At 33.6% G+C, this 21,346-nt stretch overlaps 1 long non-coding RNA gene across 1 annotated transcript in view; it reads left to right on the top strand.

Annotated features, from left to right (window-relative positions):
• The first annotated feature begins 4,458 nt into the window (after positions 1-4,458).
• LOC119193807 overlaps positions 4,459-21,346 on the top strand; it is a 101,080-nt gene continuing 84,192 nt past the window's right edge. The window contains exon 1 of the long non-coding RNA XR_005114055.1: positions 4,459-4,666. This is a non-coding gene — a long non-coding RNA (uncharacterized LOC119193807). The remainder of the gene's footprint in view (positions 4,667-21,346) is intronic.

Genomic DNA, 21,346 nt, shown 5'->3' with positions numbered 1-21,346 from the left:
GGAAACATCTTAATATTATAATTTCGTAATAGCAGACCACACACAGCACAGTCGTAATCGAAACAGCAACATCATTAACTAAGTTTATAATTTTAATCATACGTTTTAACGTATTAAGTTACTGTGGAGATTAGTCTTAAGAAGTCTGTCCACTACACCGTTTGATATTATGACCGTGCTGGGAACGAGTCAGGCAATTTTTTTATTGCTTTGAATGACGAGACGAGCTTGCCTATCGCCTATTGGTACGCGAAACGACCGCCCATAAACAGTAGAAACACCATCCAATACCTTGAATTACGTCCTCTAGTCCGTTCAGATACCGATCAACACCGTTACGTGCCATGCTCGACCGTCAATAATTGTCGCCGAGAATATTTTGCAAATACCGCTAAGATCTGCGCATGGTACGTGCCTTTGCTAAATCGGTGTGCAGCCGGCAAAATAGGGAGTTGTAGTAAACGCTCTTGTTACATTCTAGTGGGCATAGTTACCCATGTTATTTTTTTTCCGTGCTTGATACGTTCCTAACACGGTCATGGTGTGATCCTGTTATGTCGGTCTCGTTTAGGCAGTATTGAGAGCTCAGGAATGGAAAATTCAAATTTTAATGCTAGCATGAATAGTTAAAATAAGAAAATCGCTCAGAAAATTTAACGACTATTTCAATTTCGCTTCTTTAACGAATGTAAATTTGAAATATCACTTAAGTTGTTAGAATGATTTGGAGTAGAAACCATACGAAAAGTCACAGTTCGAATGGAATATTCATATAACAAATAAAACAGGACGTCCGTCGAGTCTGCTAATACTTTATAAGAATAAAGCTAGATAACAGCAGATTGTAGGCAGCCTTCTTATCCTCACAGGTGTTTTGTTCTTATAAAGCTTGTTAAGGCCCATATCCAAACAACATTCAATGTCATGGTATCATTCTACGAGTTTGTTACATCACAATATCAAATACCACTTAGTGTTATTAATTAGTGACTAATTTGAAGTATGTCTACAGATAAAGAACTGAAAGAGATTTAAGATTTATTAATTTGCGAATTAATTCAATACAAATTTTAAACACATTTTAATTATAAATTAAATAAATAAACAATTAATTTGAATGGCACTACGCAAACGCCAGCTTAGTGTTAAAATATTGAAATTTTATGCGTTTTTCATAACACAGTTTCGTTTTCGTTTGCTTATTACCATTTATATAAAGATATTATGTGTTTTTAGATATATGTTGGCTATTTATAAAATAAACAGCCTAGAAAAGAGTCTATTAAATTTAATTTTTTCTATTTCGCTTATTTAGATTTATTTAACAACCACTCTTGGTAGTAGATTAGAGATTTGGATGTCTCAAGTTTTTGTGTTTGTTTATGGCGAATATTTAAAATATAGCAAACATAATTTTGTGTAAAAAAGATGGACGTATTTGCGCGATTTTGTTTTATTATAAGATACAAGTAACGTCATTGTGAATGCTAATTCTTCTGTATCCTTCTCAACCGGACATTGCAATGCGTACCATGAATATTCATTATCTGTAATTATAATTTCTATTTAATTAAATTAATATACATTTTATACTGAATATATATGTGCAGTGTGTCACAAAACTTAAATTATACACACTTATGCCTTTTATCCCGGAAATGGTAGGTAGAGACCCAATTGATGCTCCTTCTTTTTACTCTGTATATTCCGTTCCATGATATGATAAAGGGCGCGCGTATCTCCATATTTTGCACAGAGCTTAGATACCAGGCTGATATTGAGTAGAAAACCTTATGTCACCTTGCCCCGAGATTGAAACCGAGACCTCAGCATTGCACTTGTACCGTAGTACGACTATGCCACTTGAATTAATTGTAAATATTATCTCAGATAGGGCGCAATTATATGACGTAAATCTATTTTTATTACAATATTTGTTTATTTATGCTGATATACTATGAATTCTGATCCTCAATATCATTTCCCTACGCATTAGAAAAGTCCGCTAGTATCCCAGTGGGATATGTGGTTGTCGATAAGTATGTATTGAAATAAAACTGTTTTTAGGATTTTATCACGTTTTTTTATATTATGATTTTCTCCTGACGTTCCGACGACTTTGTATCCTTCTTGATCACGAGGAAGACTGAGGTGTTGGTCGTCCGAAAGGCAAAGTTACAATATCTAACTAAATTTTACAATTATACAAAGATATCGCGTAAACGTATGAAATCATTAAGTATGTATTGGTTAATTTTGTGTTACTTTCTAATATTATAATGTTATAGATACACCAACTATATGTAAATGCATGCGGTCATCTACCCTCATACAAACATAACACGTAATGTTATGATAGTAAGATGTAAAACAAATCAGATCAGATCAAGTTTTTTTGAAATATGTACAGACATTTTAGAACACGGATTTATGAGGTTAATTTCGATTGGATATTCGACACGACCAATATCGTACGTAGGTCATTAACCTTGATACAGTATGCTACCATCGCACACATTATATGTTATAGTTTCAATAAATTGCGGGCTTCCGCAATAGTTCACATTGATATGTAAATATATTTTTTATATAAACCCGTTGTCCGTGCATTTTTGCATGAGGCGACGGCCGTATAGGCTAGTAACAGTATTATAAATTCTAATATGAATTTCGGTGTAAACAGCCTGTGAGCGGCCGAGAAATAAAAATTATATTATAAATTTCAATAAAATAATATGTATCCTTATATGGATTAGGATAATAGGTTTTTTTAAGTTTCTCGGTAATACAAATAAAGCAACAAAAAAGGAGTGAGTATAAATGTTTGCCTATAAAATATTTCGTAATCATTTAAAAAGGAGTTTATATAATAAAGGATTTTTATCTAAGTTATAATAAAGTATATAATTTAATTTAATAGTGATGGCCACATGGAGCTTTAGCTATATCGGAAACATCGTTTTTATTTTCACAAATTATAATAAGACTATTTAAGAAATAAACATTTCAAAATAATATGGAAATTTTGATAGTTCTGATAATGTAATAACTAATGCAACTTATTTCATAATGTGTCTTCAAATATTAAAATCGCTTCAGTTTTGTATTCAAAACGTATCTCGCGTTAAAAAAATACACCACAATTCACTTATTTTTATTCTACTATGCCTCTATCTACAGTTTTTCTTAGTAGCCGTAGACAATCTGGAACTAAAATATTCAAAACATTAATTGTAGTCTTATTAACTGATTAAGTGTGAAACAGTTCCATTGTTGTGTCACTCAATGCAAAACAGACGAGAATTATCTACGGTTATAGCAACCGTCGCTCCTTCTGCAATATCAAACTATCAGATTAATATAATTTTAATTGATCTAATTCATATTGCAGTTTTTTGTTATAACTTTTTATTCAGATTAAATTGATTGAGGTAGCCATTTTGAAATTTGTAAAAAGAATTCGATAAAAATATCGAAGGAGTTTAGATAGCTATTATATTATTAAACAATTTGGATAAGTTCGGATATTTAAGTATTTAAAAATATTATTGAAAGGCCATAATGTTTGTGGTTGATTAACTATTTTATTAATAAACAATTTGGAATTCGGATATTTCAATATTTAAAAAAATATTATCGGAAGGCCGGATATATCCGGAAAAATCACAGTGATGCTTTATCTGATATGAATTTTTATTCACTCTCCTAGGAACACATAATCATAAGATAACACATAACCATATTTTACTTATTAATATAATTATAAAATATACTAAATATTACAATCACCAAACAGATATAAATCTCTTACAGCATTAGATTCATCATGGTCCAGCCGATCATGTAACTGGATAAAATCGGATTTAGTTTTTATTCCCAATGAGTTGTCAATCTGCCAAACGCGTAATCTTTATATATTTTTTTCGTGAAACATATAAAGGTAGCATTCCAATTAATAGTACTAAAGTTCACAGAAAATTTGTATTTGGAAGATTTGAAAGAATACGTGTCTATAACTTTCTTATCTGACTACCTAGTGAAGGTAAGATATTATATATCAAGGAGAGACTCTCAATAGCCAATATTATATGGCATAGTCATTCCTCGTGTAGGAGTGGAACCTGCGACTTCCCATTCCTCAGCGTGCCAACCTGCTGCGCCAGAGGTCATCCATTTGCATAAAAAATATTCATTGACACATTTTCAATCCAATATCAATTATTCAGTAGCCATTCGATTCTTATCTCATGACATAAAAGCGAACCAAAACACCGGATACAAATTAAACTAGTTATCTAATATTATCAAAATTTATGTTTAACTAGAGGCACATTGTCATTACGCCTGGCCCATAAACGCTACCTACAATTTATTGTTTGCTATTGTTTTTTATTGAAGGAAGACAGGTGCGCGGGCGCAGCGCTACACCTCTACCGCCAGTCTCTACCGAACCGCGGAGAGTTCCACACGTCGCGTTGTCTCGTATCTCGTTAAACACGTGAAAATATCAAACGAAACACTTGAGTGCAAACCCCTTGTGTGTGATTACGAAAAATTATTTCATAGTTTCTGTGCTTGTGTACTTATTTATAAGTGTATGAACGACCGAAAAAGTGGATATTTCGTTTTGGATTTAATTTTTAGAAGTACACAGGAATTATTTTCGGTGAGTTTTTGTTTTTAAACTAGTTTTAATTCGGTTAATTGTTATGGTTACATCACGATTTATAGGCGTGTGCGCAAGTTAATATGCACACATTTAAACAAAAGAGTAGCTTATATCAATTAGCGTAAATTGTAGTTTTTCATGCAATATTATAATAATAATCGGAGTGTGTTGAAGGACACATAACACCAGTTTAGTGAATAATTTTGGTATCGCCGAAGCATGAATTCCTTTAATGTTGCCTAAAATTGGTGCAAACCCATATAACGATCTATATTTATTTTCGAATCAAAGAAAACACAGTCCTAATTTTGGGGAATAATTAAACTAAATCTATTCAAGATATTTAAATAAAAAATTACTAATATTTATTATAAAACTAACTATGGCTTGCGGTCTCATCCGCGTAAATGACTTTTAGATCAAAAAGACCCATGAATGAAAATAGCGTATACGTTAGTCCCGGCTATAATCAACGTCTATTATTTTTAACAAAATTCTAAACATCTATTACATTTATTTAAGCATAATACATATACAATATATTTTCCAAGCAATCGTAATAAGTTTTGATAATAAAATCTAGATTTTAAATTGGAAGAGCATATAAAGGCGTTTCAAGATTAGGACATGTGTTCAATAGTCCCTGCCTACTCCCAAGAGATAATAGCGTGTGGGTATATTCTGAGACTATATCAATAAGAAGCTTCTTAACCGTTGCATGTAGTCATATTCATCTCAGATCTTGCATCTACTGTATGATACGAGCCTTCACGAAACTCCTGACAGTTGCAACTTTTAATACTTTCGAAAAAATCACCTAATGAACAAATATTCCCTGTATCAGTATATACATTCAATCATACCACATATCTATGCTCAAGAACGAGAAGTTACGAAGGAAACCTAAAGCACCCAGGCAGTTTCTATACTTAAGGTTTGTAATTGCATGTTTTAAAGCCTAAAAATAAACTAAACACGCGCCATTGCAAACCCTGCAAAACAAGCAAAATATTACTTAATCATAAAATAAAAATCTACCCACTTCAGCTCTCTTTCTATTTTAACTATGGAAAATATTAAAGACTGGGCTCAGTGATAGATGACATCTTTCCCGACGCAGTTCAGTGACGTCACCACGCCAGAGTATTTACTATAAATGTGTCATAACAATAATATCTCTATGGAAATATATTCAGGGATAGTTACCTTTTCCCTCTGAATCAAAGAAGTACCATTCACAGGCCTTTCCAAACTTTATCAAACTTCCATAGTTAGGTTAACGTAATCACCTAAACTGTATTAAACAAAGGGCGAGTTACATATCAAATAGCGGAACCCCCTCCCCCCTTGGTCACCTTCTATGTTAGGCATCAGTTAAAATAATTATTTTAATTAATTGCGAAAATATACGCATTCGATTGTGGTAATAATAGCAAAAATAATATATATACGCTTAAGTTTGTGAACTAATTCGAAAAAAAATGTCTAAAACGAGAAATAAAATGCCAACAACAGGACCTCACACTATAACCTACTTACCTCAAAGCGTAAAAGAAATATTTAATAGGTAAATGACCCCATTAAGTCAAAAAAAATAAATCAGGTACTGGTAATAACACTAGTAATTAGCCTTCAAGTTGGGATTATTATGTTACTGCGCGGAATAGTGGTAATGCTTCTATTTATGTTTGCTACGTCACACGTTTTTATGCAGTAAAGCAAGGTTATTTATATAGTCTACGTCAGAACCTAGGTTATGTAAACTGGAAACATTGTAATATTTCTTACTTTGGACATATGACCTAATAAAAGTTGCAGGAAACCGCTGGATGCGGGCAACTTAGAATAGGTCGGTCAAATCTTTGGGGGAGGCATTGTTCAGCAATGATGAGATATTACCTATACATAGCTAAGGTATAGCAAAAACTTATGGTTACATGGATGGAATGCCAGTGTCGATATTAAATAGGTTTGCTCCCGACTCCGCTAGCGTAATATATTCCCAGTTTAAGCACGTAAAGCCATTGATCTTGCGTCTGATCTCTCTCCGGTCAAGTCGGATTGCTGTCTCATCGGACTATGATAGTGAAGGAACAGGGACTGTACCTGTGTAATGCATACACACTTGTGCACTATAATATCTCCTGCGTACTTGATTGATCTCCGTTCAGATTGGCAGTCGTGGCCGAAATTCGGAAGGAATCAATGTTTCCAGTTATAAAATCTCTACTGGTCTATCGGTATGCAAAATTTTATTTGAAATGGGTCAGCAGTTTCTGTAATTACGTCTAACGAACCTGCTTTGTTGAGTTGTGAATTTTGACAGTATAAACGAATAGAGATAGCCAAGTTATACTACGATTATTGAATACAGGAATATTGTTTAAAACTTGATAAATTAAATAAAAATTAAAGATCATCAAATACCTTACCCTTAGAAATTCATAAAATATTTGGGTAGTATGCTGTATTGAGAAAGAAAAACAAAAATGTAAGCAAATGATACCTTCTTTTGAAACAAGTATTTTTTCAGGGATAGAACTAATATAGACTAGAACGATTCATTTGTTTCTAATTTATATGTTATCATCTATAATAACCTTGTGTTATAGCACTCTGAAATATCAAATACTGTATTATATTGTCTAGGTATTATACTTGTTTTAATATCTTGCATCATACCAGCATTTACAAACCACTGATTGGCGACAAAAATAGACAAATTTACACAGATGCAGACACATACGTGAGAAACCTAATATTCTAATGAATAACTCCTTGTTTATTTGTTCAAATCACGCTTTGGCACAGTCGAATACATAATGTATACAGAGGTGCAATAAAAACGTTTATTATCAAATTGCTACTGGAATTAGATAACATTAACATATAGAAAAGTAATAAATACCGCGTTTAATATGTGAAGAGAGATACGGTTCTAACATATTTATTAACCAGTATATCTTGGCCTCTTGAGTGTAGCGGCTTATTTATTTTATGAAATAGTTGGGTTGAGTTTAGTACTTGGTTGGACAATGAAATGATGTGTAGATTTTGGGATTGGCTTCATGAACACTTTCAGTTACTGAACGAAATCTAAGCTTTTATTTCACGTCGATTTTCAGTGAGATGCGAACTGACTGCGGATAATCCAGGAAAATTTATTCTGCGGTCAGAACTAGCTTAGCTTTACAAAGGACATCTTACATAATATATTTGACTATCACAACTACTAACACCTATCACCGCCACCTTGAATTTCACTGTAATTGAGATAGGTGCAACACATTATACTACATTATTCCAACAAACATGTTGAATAAATTTGACTTAGTTTATACAACCATCCTCTGTTTGTAGGGGAAAACATCTTATCTATCAGTGAGGGTTGAGTGGAACGGTTATGTTGGTTTCATCGGTCTTACAACTCAATGTTTATACAACCAACTGCACGACATCAACTCCTGCTGAAGAATATAGTTCCAGAAAAACTGAAGCTCTACCTGAGATTCGAATCCCCGTTCACATTTTAATATACACTGTAACCAAACCAAGGAGGCGAAGCGGTAAATTACAATAGACTATTCCAATTATTCTGAGATTAAATTGGCATCTACATTAAAAACTCAACGGCTGTCAAGCAAATAACGTAGGTAGGTTATGTGATTGTTTTTGTCATAATTGCATAACTGTGCCGGTGACAATGGCATGCCATACAGTGATAAATGTGCTGTCCTTGTGTACAATGTACCGCAGGGTTATTCGCATTTATTGTGTGCTTACGTGAGTTTATCTTTAGGGAATTAATACTATTAATAAGAAATAGGGGTGCATGGTTTTTTTATTCGGGTTCAGCACAGTGACGCCACTGCACCTGATGTTAGTGGAGTTGGGTCCAACAGAAAGTCGACTGACGCGAGATGGTTACCTCTCGACAGTCGACATAATTATGCCGGCCTGTTGAAACCAGTTGAATACATAGGCTGACATCCTAGAACGCGATACTTCCGTGGGCCACTATGGCGGGTTTTAACACTGTCGGTGGTCGCTATCCGGGCGGATATAAAATATATCCTACCACCAACAAGCATCCTGCCATATATGAATTAATATTTATAAAAGATCCCAAAAGTATTTCAGTTTTCGTTAACAAAATGAACGTATGTTAACAACCTTCGTATAAGAACGCGGGCCCGTCTCGCACGTTAGACTTCGTGTATCGTGTGTAACAAATTTAGAAGTATTTAGGTATTTATCGCGTAACTTATGGTCCTAATGGGTTTACCTGAGTGCCGATCTTTGTTTACGATACCTGCCTCATCGATACCTAAGTATCGATTTGCAATTTTATATCGATACTATCGATCGCCTTTTGGTTTGTGTGGAATTTTTTCTTACTAAATATTTGAATAAATTATTATATTAATAAGCACGCATAATAACCCATTAATATCGTATTAGGTTTTATTCTCAATATAAAATATTACAAATAATTATTTTCTATAAATAAGAACAAAAACTAACATATTAAGACTAGTTTTTAATTAATTAATATTTTACGTAAACGTTTTTAAATTCAATAATCAGAAGCCATTATGTAGATATTTAAGTCATTAATTAAAGATTTTTTGTAAACAGTTACCAATTACGTATTCCTATTTAATCAACTCACAAGAATTAAAGAAGCATATTTTTTTCCAATAACATTTTTTATTGTACGTTACCTATCGTAAAACAATCAAAAGCAATAATTAAAACTATTTTATTTTTTTGTTATTACAATAACAAAACAAACATTTGCTACGGCAGTACAAAAACCTTTCAATCACGAGTAATTTAAAAGCATTTAAAACTGGCTGCCGCGTTCGTTAGAAGCTAGAAAATTGTTATTTAATTGAATTAAGCGTTGAATAATTAACTTCGAGACGAGTTTATAGTTTGCAAATAGTGCAATTAAACTTGCCCCCGTTGATGTCTTTCGTACGACGGCGACATTATCAGCGTGTTATCTCAAATCTTCTAAGTCTAAGTAGGATGGTTCGCTTTTTTCTAAATAATGTGACTTTGAATCAGTGGAATTGATTTAAATACAATTTTTTTTTTATATTTTTGAGCATGGTCAGTAACCCATTGCTTTTTTTGGTCTATAAAATCTAATTTTATCGTCCATTAATTTTTCATCACTGCTTTAAAGTACACGTAATTTTTATTGAATACCAGGTGTGGCTCATGGCGCTCGCTCGCTTTAAAAGCCTTTTCGCTAAAATCCCTAAAACACTGTATGACGCTAGCGACATCTATTTTAAAAATCATAACACATTATATCCTATAGAAGCTAATTACCGGGATAACAAGAATCCTATGTGATGTACTCATGTGCCAAATTTTATCTAAATCTGTTTGATTGTTTGTGTGTTTATTGCTAACAAACATACAAAGATTCAAATATTTTCATAGACTTTCGCATTTATATGACTAAAATACGATGATTACATAATATGTAGTCTACACGCATGATTAGTGAATACTACGTTTAATACTAGATTCTTTTAATTACTAGGTCTTATGAGACTTAACATCCAATGTCTCAATGACAAGCACACTACATTGTCATCTGGAGCTTTAATTCAAAGTTCTGGTTATTCTACTACTTATTCGTATTCATTAAATTAAATGCTTCTAGGAGACATTTTCGAGTTATTCTCTAAAAACAATAAAATAAAATGGGAAAGAACTATTTCTCCGGACACACGAGTTTGGTAGCTATATAAAAATATTACGACTTTCGAGTAACTCCATCAGGTTCAGTATTTACGTCGTAAAAAATATTTTAAAGCCGAAACAAGGGGCCATTGTCATTATCTTGATACGCGGGTAGGCCTAAGTATTTCGGCAGAGCGACAGTGAGCATAATGTTCTAGTACAATTTGGAAATTCCATTGTTACTCTGTCGTCGAGGCGGCTGTTTATTTGACTTATGCGTTAAGAATAACAACACACTGAATGCTACGCTATAATTGTTTTAAATACAAGTATCCAACTAATGTGACAAGCGTGCTGCTCGTCTGATGCTAGTAGTCAAGAAACTTCTTCGGATGGGTACTATTATGTAAAACAAACCAAGCGTAACCTTTTCTACTTCAATAAAGGAGGCCCAATGAATTCTGTTCATTTCTATGATTCCTGTCTTTAACTGTTATTCATAATTTCTTCGGCGTTGCCAATATTTATGGTCAGTGGATCATTACGACATTGATTTTTTTCACTAATATCAACACGGAGTCTGGAATTTGTGCTCGAAATGAAACGTTCGCCCCAATCACATCATAGGACAAAATACACACGGCGGTAGAGTGGGTGCACCAATTGCGCATCTGCCTACCCCTGCGAGGGTAAAAGGTGTGAGTGTGTGTGGGTCATTAAATTCACCATTAAGTAATCTACTAGTTTTACCCTCACAATATGATCTATTATTTCCTTTGCTTCTTTTCTATACTCATATATCGTACGTTTCAATACAGCACAGGCTTTACTAATCGCGGGGCGATGTGGTGCGCGGGCGGCGGGCAGTGACGCCGGTGTGCGCGCGCGCAGCATGTTAATGCCGTCACATTCAACGTGCTCTAGGAGTCTTGTACTTTATACCATGTGCTTGGAGTAATTGGCTATACAATACTTCTTAACTTTAGAAAAACTGAATGGTTTTGCGTGGGTTTTATTACTGTCCTTTGATGTCTATGTTTTAATAATGAATCAAATTTGTCATAATAATTTTACACGGATTGCTTTGTAGTAATTTTTTTTGTAAACGTCATATCAGTAAGTCATATGTCTGATGATAAATGCTCAACAACTGCTAATAAATATAGAATTAGCTTTTAGAATTAAAGACACAAGAACCAAATGACATTTTGAGACAGTAAAATTCATCAAAATTTCACGATTCAATATTTGTTTAAATAAACACATTGAGGTCTTGAATGATACATTTTAAGAATAATCCAAGTCACCATAAACTATAAAATTCATTGTATTCAAACAATGAGTAGATTTTACGAGATTTGTTTGATAAAAAGATACAGATAATATATGCAAATGTTTTAAAACTAGGTATCAAGCATGTCGATGACCTAATTATAATAAATTTTATGCCGCCAAATGTTAAAGAAGATACAAAACCTATTTGAATAGTTTATAAAATGTATACATATTTTAGTGCCTACTATTTTATTTTATTGCTTTATTTTTAGATTTTTTTGTGTGTATATATCATCGTTTAAATGTATAAGGAAACCTCATAATTACCTTCGTAACAATATATTATGTTGGTTTACAAATTTCTTTTGAAATTTTTAAACAAAAGTTCATAAGTAAGTCTCACCGTTGCAATACTCATGAGTCCAGAGACTCGAGTCTTTGACTCGATAACTGTACGACAAATAACAGAAGATTATTGAATTTACTAGTTTGGGCACTTGACGCGTAAGTGACACACTGCCGCGCCGTTTGTCGGACGCCAATTAGCGCAAAGTCCGTGAGAACGGAAGTAAGTATCTGTACATCTAAATACAGTGCTGAGTGTTTCTTTTGTCGGTTAAATTTATTTACTTTAAATAATATATAAAAAATATATGCCGTTATGTTTGAATTTAGAAAGGAGTTATTCATGTACCACGACATTTTGAGTAATATCCCACGATAGTCACTTACATCCATAATATAAAGGATTTCAAACAAGGTTAAACTTAAGACTACATTTCGCAGTCGAATGCACGTTGTCATGAGATCAGTGGAGCGACATTACTATTTTATGTTTATTGCTTACACAGGATTAAATTTAGTTTAGCATAAACTCGCCTTGTTCCATAATTTATTTGTTTGCTTTATGCGGTTTTACGAGCCGTAATATAAATAAAATTAATTCAGAAAGTATTGGTCTTTATATGACCAATTTTTATGAAATACAAACTATCTGATGATACGATCTTATAATAAAGATAATAAAATTAATTTCAATATTGTGTTTAACGGTCGATTATATTAATAAAAGTCAGGTTAATTAATATTTATGCAAGTCAAAATCTGTACGCTAAAACTGGCTTGTGAGGCATTAGAAAAATGTTTTACCTGCATTGGACTGCAAGACTGCATTAATCATTTGTCTTTTGATAAGATAAAATTGATGAGATTTTTAAATGTCTAACGAAATTGAATGTTACATGTTTTTTTTGCTTATAAAATTTTAGTCACCTACACTGAGAAAAAAAATGATGTTTATTTTTCTGTCATGTATTTAAAACATGCTCAAGCCAAATAACAATAAATCACTATTAATCTATGTCCTGAATCACTTTTTATATAAAAAACTGTAATTCAAAACAATAATAATTTAGATTTATTAGTCGTACGCCCAAGCAATGTGTCCCATGTAGCAGTCCATACATAGTGTCGAATATGGCTTGCATCGCGGGTCATTTGCGGCCCGTGCTACAAGTTAATAGTCACAACTGTAGAAACTTGCATTCACGTTGGCACAGTTAATTGGGCGAGATTTGTATGGATCGAAGACGACCCGTGGCCTCTGACGTCTGTTACCAGACGTCTTGTTAAGATACGAACGTTCCAGAAGAGAAATAATACGAAATAAGCTCCAGGATCGGAACTTGTTATAAAAGGTCATGCTTTAGAAAAACAGTATGCCATACGGTTATTAATTAATATAATTATAATACTTTGATTTTGGATGATAAATATCAAGGCTAATAATAATATAATAATAGAGTAAAAATACCAGCCCTGTATTATTTACTGATCAGTGCACGGTCATCCTCTACTGCTGAGAGGGTTTTGGCCTATCTCGCTGGTCTTTGCGGATTAGCAGACTTCATATGTAGTCTCATTATCATACCAACCCGCATTAGGCCAGCGTGGTGGACTAAGCCCGTGCCCAGCAGTGGGACAGTATATAATGTAGGGCTGATATTATTATATACTTCACGTATCCTCGATGATTTTACACTAACTTGCTACACTATATTTTAAAAAAAAGTTGCGAAACATATGTAAGGTACCTAATATTATGAGGTCATAACCCTACCACAATACCAGAGTTACCATTAACGCGTATATTTGCGAAACACTTCGAAATTCTTCTTAGACGTCGTTACTAAAGTATGACAATGAAGCATTTAGAGCAAATAAGTCGTAAGTGTATTGCATTCCGGGATTAGCCCGTGTATATACAAATCCAACAGGCCGGCATAATGGTGTCGACTGTGAAGGGGTAATCATTTCTTGTCAGTCGACACAACATCAAATGCAGTGGTCACTTTGTCATGTACGTATAAAAAATGTTTTTCACACAACATCATGTACAAAACAATTTTTGTATTTACAATAAAGGGTTTCCCGAGAACTCGCATGAATGTGTGACGGCGAGTGAATATTTTTAAGGGTGTAAAAATAGACTCCTCGGGAAACACGTTTGGGTAATTTTTGTACCTCGGAGCGTCGTATTAAAATGCTTCAAATGACTCGCAATTGCAGTATCATTATCATATAGGATAAAACATTTTTATTCGTTGTCACTCGTCGCTTTGTGCGTCATGCGAGGAACTTTAATTTTCTCAACAAAAAAGATCCTATTTTCTATTTCTTTCTCAGGTGTACTATACAGGGTCATTTTGTCATTGCGTTAATAAATAAAACCACATACTCGACTTTGCCTCTGCTAATATTTGCAAAATAATCCATGAACGACAAATATTTCCACCAAAAATTCCACTCTTCTGATTGTTGATCATTTAGTAGTTTAGTGTGAATATGGCGTGTGTGTGTGTGTATTTCTTATTGAAAGTGTGTGTGATAAACGTTACGAATTTTCGTAAAGTAGTAGTGACAGTAGCGTATGTAAAATCAATATTACTCGTTAATGACATTTATTTTGTTCGAAACTTATAATTTTATATTTACCTATGGTTCGAGAACTTATTACAAAGCCTTATTTTTAAGAAGAATGTGATTTCATTTAATGACCTGACGTGCAACGACCCTGTATAAAGAACTAGGTGTAGTTCGCGGATTCGCCCAAGAAAAGATCTTGACCAGGCAAAAATTTGAGATACAAATATATTAATCCAAGACCATGGTTTATCAGTGTGCCAAATTTCATCCAAATGCTTTCTGATGTAGAAACGCAAATGGTTTACTTCGCAAACATCCAAACAATGCTTGACCTTTCGCTAATATCAACAATATTAAAGTTTAAATCCAATTAATGACGGCTAAAATTATTGATGATTCGAAATCTGGTAATAATGAGCGGTGACAATCTTCCTTTTTTATTCGCGGCGCCATATTTATAAATGCATCAAAATTAACTTCGCTTACAAGTAGCGCGAAGTTAGAAAATCAAGAGAAAGATATGAGATTTGAAAGTTATGAAATAATCTAGAATTCGCATATTATCGATAATATGAAAGTGCATTGTAAACATTATTGGGCTTGGAATGTGGCAAAAAAGACGACTCCGTGTCGTTCCATCCTGATTGGTTGATAGACGAACACGTGACTGACTCATTGGTCTCTCGAGCAATCACAAACATCGAAATTAAACGACATCGATTTACGAGTCACGTTTTTGTAACATTTTATAGGGGCTGAATAGTTTTATTTTTCAACAACGCAGAGATAATGTTGAATCTCTTCTTTCGGGTTATCATCCTATGCCAAGTTTTATGTAAATCTGTTTGATAGTTTCCGCGTTAAACCATACATATCCTCATTACATTTCGCATTTATAATAATTAGAAATTTGATTAATAAGCTTGAAACATGTAAAATAATACTTACCTATTATTGTTATTCATATACATATGAATCCCATATTGTGTCATTAATATATTTTAGTCAATATTATACTTGTAGAGGAACTCTGTCACCCAAAATACTGATTAACCTAGTTTGGGTGCCAGGGGCCCAAAGCCTTGTTATGTAAAAGTATTGATTTGGGAAATAAAATAAAGAAAAAAGTTAAGATTCCCTTATGCCTCTCCATTTATGTATATTTAGAATTATTTAAAAACGTAACATCGTTGCGTCCAAGTATTGTCGTTTCAAATAGTTAATGAAAACCAACTAATTGAAGTCAAGACTCGGGTTATTGTACAAAATTACCCTTAATGCACTAGTTTGTCAAGATTTTTTATAGATACCTTTATTTCTTTTGTGTTAATTAGCGTTGTTTTATTTAAAATAAATTATATACAGTAATATGTTCGAGTTATTACTTTGTAATTAACGAAGTAAATACGTATAAGATTCACATTATTTAATTATTAGTGTTTATTTGGCTTGTCTCGGTGATGTAGTTGTCCTGCATGCGCGGTACAGCAATGTTCTGAGGTCATGGGTTCGAATCCCGGGGCGGGCAAAGTGATATTTGTTTTTTTTTGCTTATATCAGCCCGGAGTCTGGAATTTGTGCCCAATAATAGTACTATCGTCCTGCTTGTTTTTGAAAATGACGGCAATAACATAATGAATTCATAATTACGGAATGACTGACTTGTTCTTTAGAATATGCATAGATCTTCATCGACTATGTTGTATGTAGTATTTTAGGTGTTGTATTATGTTTTGCCGTTTGCAATTTTCTGTCAAAATAAAGGTATTATATAATTTTATTATAGTTTATCTTACTCAGAGGCGACGCAGCTTATGAAAATATCTAAAATTAAAACACCTTCCGTAGTTCAGCGATTATCTCTTACAAATACGTACAAATTTACAAATGTTGTTTGTTTATAATATTAGTGTGGCCAAGCCACAACTCAAAATATATTAGTGTTATTTATTTTATTTATTAGGTTTTCCAGCAGACTTAACACTACGAATTATTGATCTCTTTAATAAGGTACACTTCAAACAAATCTATGTTAATACATTTGTAAAGTGCGGGTCTATTAGTATTAAACCTTGATAAGAGAAGTTCATGCCGTTAGGGCAAAGGCTTTGCTTCGGCGTCTGAGGCAAGCGTGGGCGACTGACTCAGACAGTGAAAGTGTGACTTTCTTTTTCAATATCATTGTGACAATGACATTGGCGTTATGGATGTGACGAGATGTGTGAAAGATGAAATTATTTTATAATAAGAGCATAATTTTTAATGTGGAAGTTTAATTATATTGTCATTATCGACACAATGTAGCGAGGGCATGAGTAGGCACTAATTAAAGCGGACGTAAATTTTTGAGATATTGAATATATGCTGTTATCCCTGAAAAATGTTCGAGTCCTGTGGGCATTTGAAATCTATATCATTATGTAAAGATGAAGAGTTTGTTTGTTTGTTTGAACGCGCTAATCTTAGGAACAACTGGTTCGAACTGAATTAATCTTTTAGTGTTGGATTTATCGAGGAAGGCTATAGGCTATATCTTCACGCTATGACCATTGTCATTATAAAAGGGTAAGAAATCCTGAAATAGATCAAATATACATGAGATCAATCACTAGGATGGTGTTAAAACTGTAAAGAAACCACATTCTCAGAATATTATATTAAAACGAAAATATTTACAACACAAATTTGAATCGCAAAAGGCCTCTTTAGTTAAAATTTTGGCACATGTTTTGACCATGGGGTACATAATTTATTATTTTTAATATTGGATCAACGCGGGCCCGTGTGGGACCTTTTCACGCTTTAGTATTTTTATTAAGTTTCTTAATGTCAAGTAAGTTTATCCTTAAGCCATTATTTATGCGAGTAATTGATGGTTTCGACGGCGTGGGTTCAAAACCTGGGACAGAACTTTCTGATCGAAATTGTATAATTTATGATGTAGGTAAATTTTGGTAAAACTTGTATATTGTATGAGGTACGAAAAGTATGTTGAATATGAGTTTTTAAAAATATAATCAATGTGCCAATTCGATTATGGTAAGTTTTAAATTATTGTTAAGATAATTACATTTAGGGTTCCGTAGTCAAAAGATGCCAGCGGAATCCTGTCCGCCATAAAAAGTCTACGTGTGTGTATTTGACCTATAAGGAGCATGGGGTCAATCTTGTAACATGGTTAGTAACACTCAGAAATTTTCATAGAATAATGTGAGTTATAATTATTATTAGAGTTTAAAAATTATAAATGTTTTTTTCCATCAGTCCTTATTCTAATACACTAAAGGATTAGCATTAGGATGCATGTGGTAAAAAGTACAGTTTAAAAATTACATACATCAAAAACACTGAAAAAAATATACAACTGGCCTACCACAGCGAAAACTTTCGAAAAAATATAGAACACAAAACCTTTTTACAATGCCGCCAGATAGCGTTCGATTTTCAAAAATAATTGTCGAATTTCACATTGGCCCGGGGGTGGGCGGCGTGTTTCATCAAAATAACGTAGAGGCGATAAATCTCCGCTTCCAAAACGCCCGCACGCCCCGGGCTGTTCGTGGACGAGCGCAGACCGCGGGCGCCTCACAAAGAACTTAAACAATAAATAGCACAGATGCGACACTTCATCGTCACCCTAATCTACGACTATGCAAGTATTTAACTTTAAATTTTATTATTATTTTTTTAAATATAAAATGTTACATCACCAATATTCCCTAGAATTGAAAGGAATGAATATATATGCTTTTATGACTTTTTTGTTAATTCAATAGGATATATATTTAAACAAATTAATGGTTTTTAAGGCGTACAGCAAAATTCTCTTTAAATGCCGGAAAGAGAAAGAAAGAGCCGGAAACGCGCAATGTCAAATAATTATTGTCTGTATTCGTAAAGCTATTTTAAAGTACCTGATGTTACAGCAGAAAAGCCACTGCTGTTGCTCTTGTTTCTTTTAAATACACGTCGTATTTAAAAGAAAGTAAGTTCCTGTGACTGTTAAAGATTTCGGAAGCGTGAAAGAACGAGAAAATGGTAATAAGGTAACAGTGTGATTTAAATATAAGTTATATTTTTAATTAGACTTAGTTTTTAATTCTAAGAGCCCGTTGTTGCGTCCCTTGTGAACAAAATATAAGGGTTTAATCAAACTGGCGCATTGCAAGCGAATTTACAGCGAGGCAAAGACTCGTTCTGTGTAATCAGACCGTTAATTTTACCCGGCATTTGTTGAAAAAACGGGGCTTTACAGTTAATATACTAATAAAGCTCAGATCCCAAATATCGTAGTAGATTTTTTGGTAAAATAGTAAACAAATCCAAAGCTCTTTCCAAGAAACGAAACTTTCCATAAAAAATAAACCGTAACTTCCGATAAACACAACAACAAATACATACGCCTCGGAAACTACAAAGGAGCTTCCCACACGTTGCGTATCCATCAATGAACGAGCCGTAAATGTCGATACATTTCAAAATGACACATGACGGGTGTCATAACAGATGGCTTAACAATTAGCACCGCCGACGTACACCCACTGTATGCGGGTTACGGGCCTTTGACATATTGCCGCTTTACGGGACAGTTTTATGGCCCGCGTATATATACTGTCCCACTGTTGGACATGTACCTCCTCTACTATTGATATTATTTATTGGCCCGCGTATTAAGACCCCATATCAATATTTTTGTATAATATATCAATAATACTAATGGTCAAATTTTGGTAAAGTTGTATGCTCAATTTATCATTTGTTACTTTTTTTACCTTATAAAGTAAGACATAACGACTTACTACATATAAATGACTACATCAAAATATTCCTTACCCTAAAAATATCAGAAGTAGAAAGGCTCATGACCAGCAGTGGGATAAAATAAAATATAGGATTGATATTATTGTTATTATTATAACTGTCAGACAGGGTAGCGGTATGTATCCATTTTTTTTTTGATGTGGGGATTGAACCTTAGAAGCACAAGCGGTACTATAGTCGACTCATAGTCCATCACAACGTTATGAAAAAAATCTATTGCTTTTATTGATACTTCATAAATATCTGAAAAAAAAATCATACAATTAATCTTTTACACTAGTGCAACGTTTAAAATGTTCTCCAATGTTATGTCTCTCAGAAGTACAATTCGCATAGGCATTAAATAACCAGCTGCAATCATTTAATCTGTGCCAGCGGGGTCAGTAGGCCGTTCAATCGACACGAAAGCCTTGCCGGCCACGTTCGTGTCTGCTATCGGACTATGAATCTCGATTACATGGAAATACGGATCGATATTGTGTACAGATTTACTTCGTAGCGCATATCTAGGATTGTAAATGGGTAGGTTAATAGGGGTTAGAATGGAGTGCAGCGGGTGCAGTTTTTATAACATATTTCGTTTAGTTGGACATTTGTTATGTTTAATAGATTATAACTTGTATGATGCGGTGGTCGCTGGCAAAAAATTGGCTAACTTATATCGTTTTTGAAGGGAATATTCATACAAAGAATCATGGAAGAGGCATGCTTATAATAATATTGTTTATGAGCTGGCTTCAGGCAAGTATGGCTGTCTTATAATAGAAAATTGACAAGAATTAGCAGCTTAAAATTTTTCTGCAATATAAAAGAGTCCACAGTACGTAAAGCCACTCTTTTCAATCAAGAATTCAGTTTTCTATCTTCTAAAGAATACCAGACATTAATCTAAACAAATGTTTACGTTTATTTGTAACGCGGTTATTCTTCAAATGGTTTTTATTAATGTTTACCGTGGGAACCAAAGCCTGTCATTTGTTATTAATAAAATGATAGATACAACTTGTTTGTTTGAGTTAGTCTAAATATATTCTATTTTTTGCTATTATACCCAGTGTAAAAACTGCAATCTATAATTTAAAACTATATCGATCGCTGTATAATCTTTGATATAAAAACTGCTACAGACTTGACGATTTAATTACGTAAGTTTCGTGGTGTTAGGTCGTGGAATCGATTCTTGGTAACTAATTTTGAGAAGATCGATAATAATTGGCGTCTAACTACTAATATGACTGATTTTTTATGGGAAGAAAAATGTATCATTGGATTATAACACAGTATTAGATTTCAAAACTATTTTGAATATTAAAAATACATACACACGTTAGGGTAAGCAGAGGCGTTACTATTGCCCCGAGTGACCCAATGTATATATACTAAAAAGATTTATGAAGTCACAATTATTGAAATCAAATTTGCGTGTTCCATTGTGCACAGAATATAAAATGGATCCAAAAAAATTTTATCGTGTTAACTAACTTACGTAAAACTCAAAGTCGTAAAGTTACAGGCAACATTTCAATCCTGACGTACCATTTACCACGTGATCTGCGCACGCGCACGGTCACAATACCATTGACCCGAGAATAGGGTTACCATTAAATGGACGAATGCTTATCTAGGGTGTCTAAAGTGCTGGATTTTTTGGGAAAATTCCTGTCTAAAGTAAAAATTGCAGGTGTGAAAGACATTGGATAATAATGAAGACGAATATTCATTAATCATTTTATTTTCAAGATGAAGTACGATATTTTTCAGAGGTCGTATTTTTTTATATGCCTGTCAGACTTTCGCCGGGCGCCATTGGCATAGCTAACGGGGGACAATGCCTACTAGACGTTTTTGCACACCCTAGAAAAAGCCTTACGCTTACAGGGCCCTCGTCCAGGCATTTCCTTGAATTCAGGTATTTTTTTACCTCCGCCAGATGCGTCTTCTAGAGAAAATCCG

The sequence above is a fragment of the Manduca sexta genome, chromosome 7, assembly GCF_014839805.1.
Source record: "Manduca sexta isolate Smith_Timp_Sample1 chromosome 7, JHU_Msex_v1.0, whole genome shotgun sequence".
NCBI classification, from domain to species: Eukaryota; Metazoa; Arthropoda; class Insecta; order Lepidoptera; family Sphingidae; genus Manduca; species Manduca sexta.
Note: the sequence above shows the minus strand (reverse complement) of the source record. Positions and strands in the feature narration are given on the sequence as shown.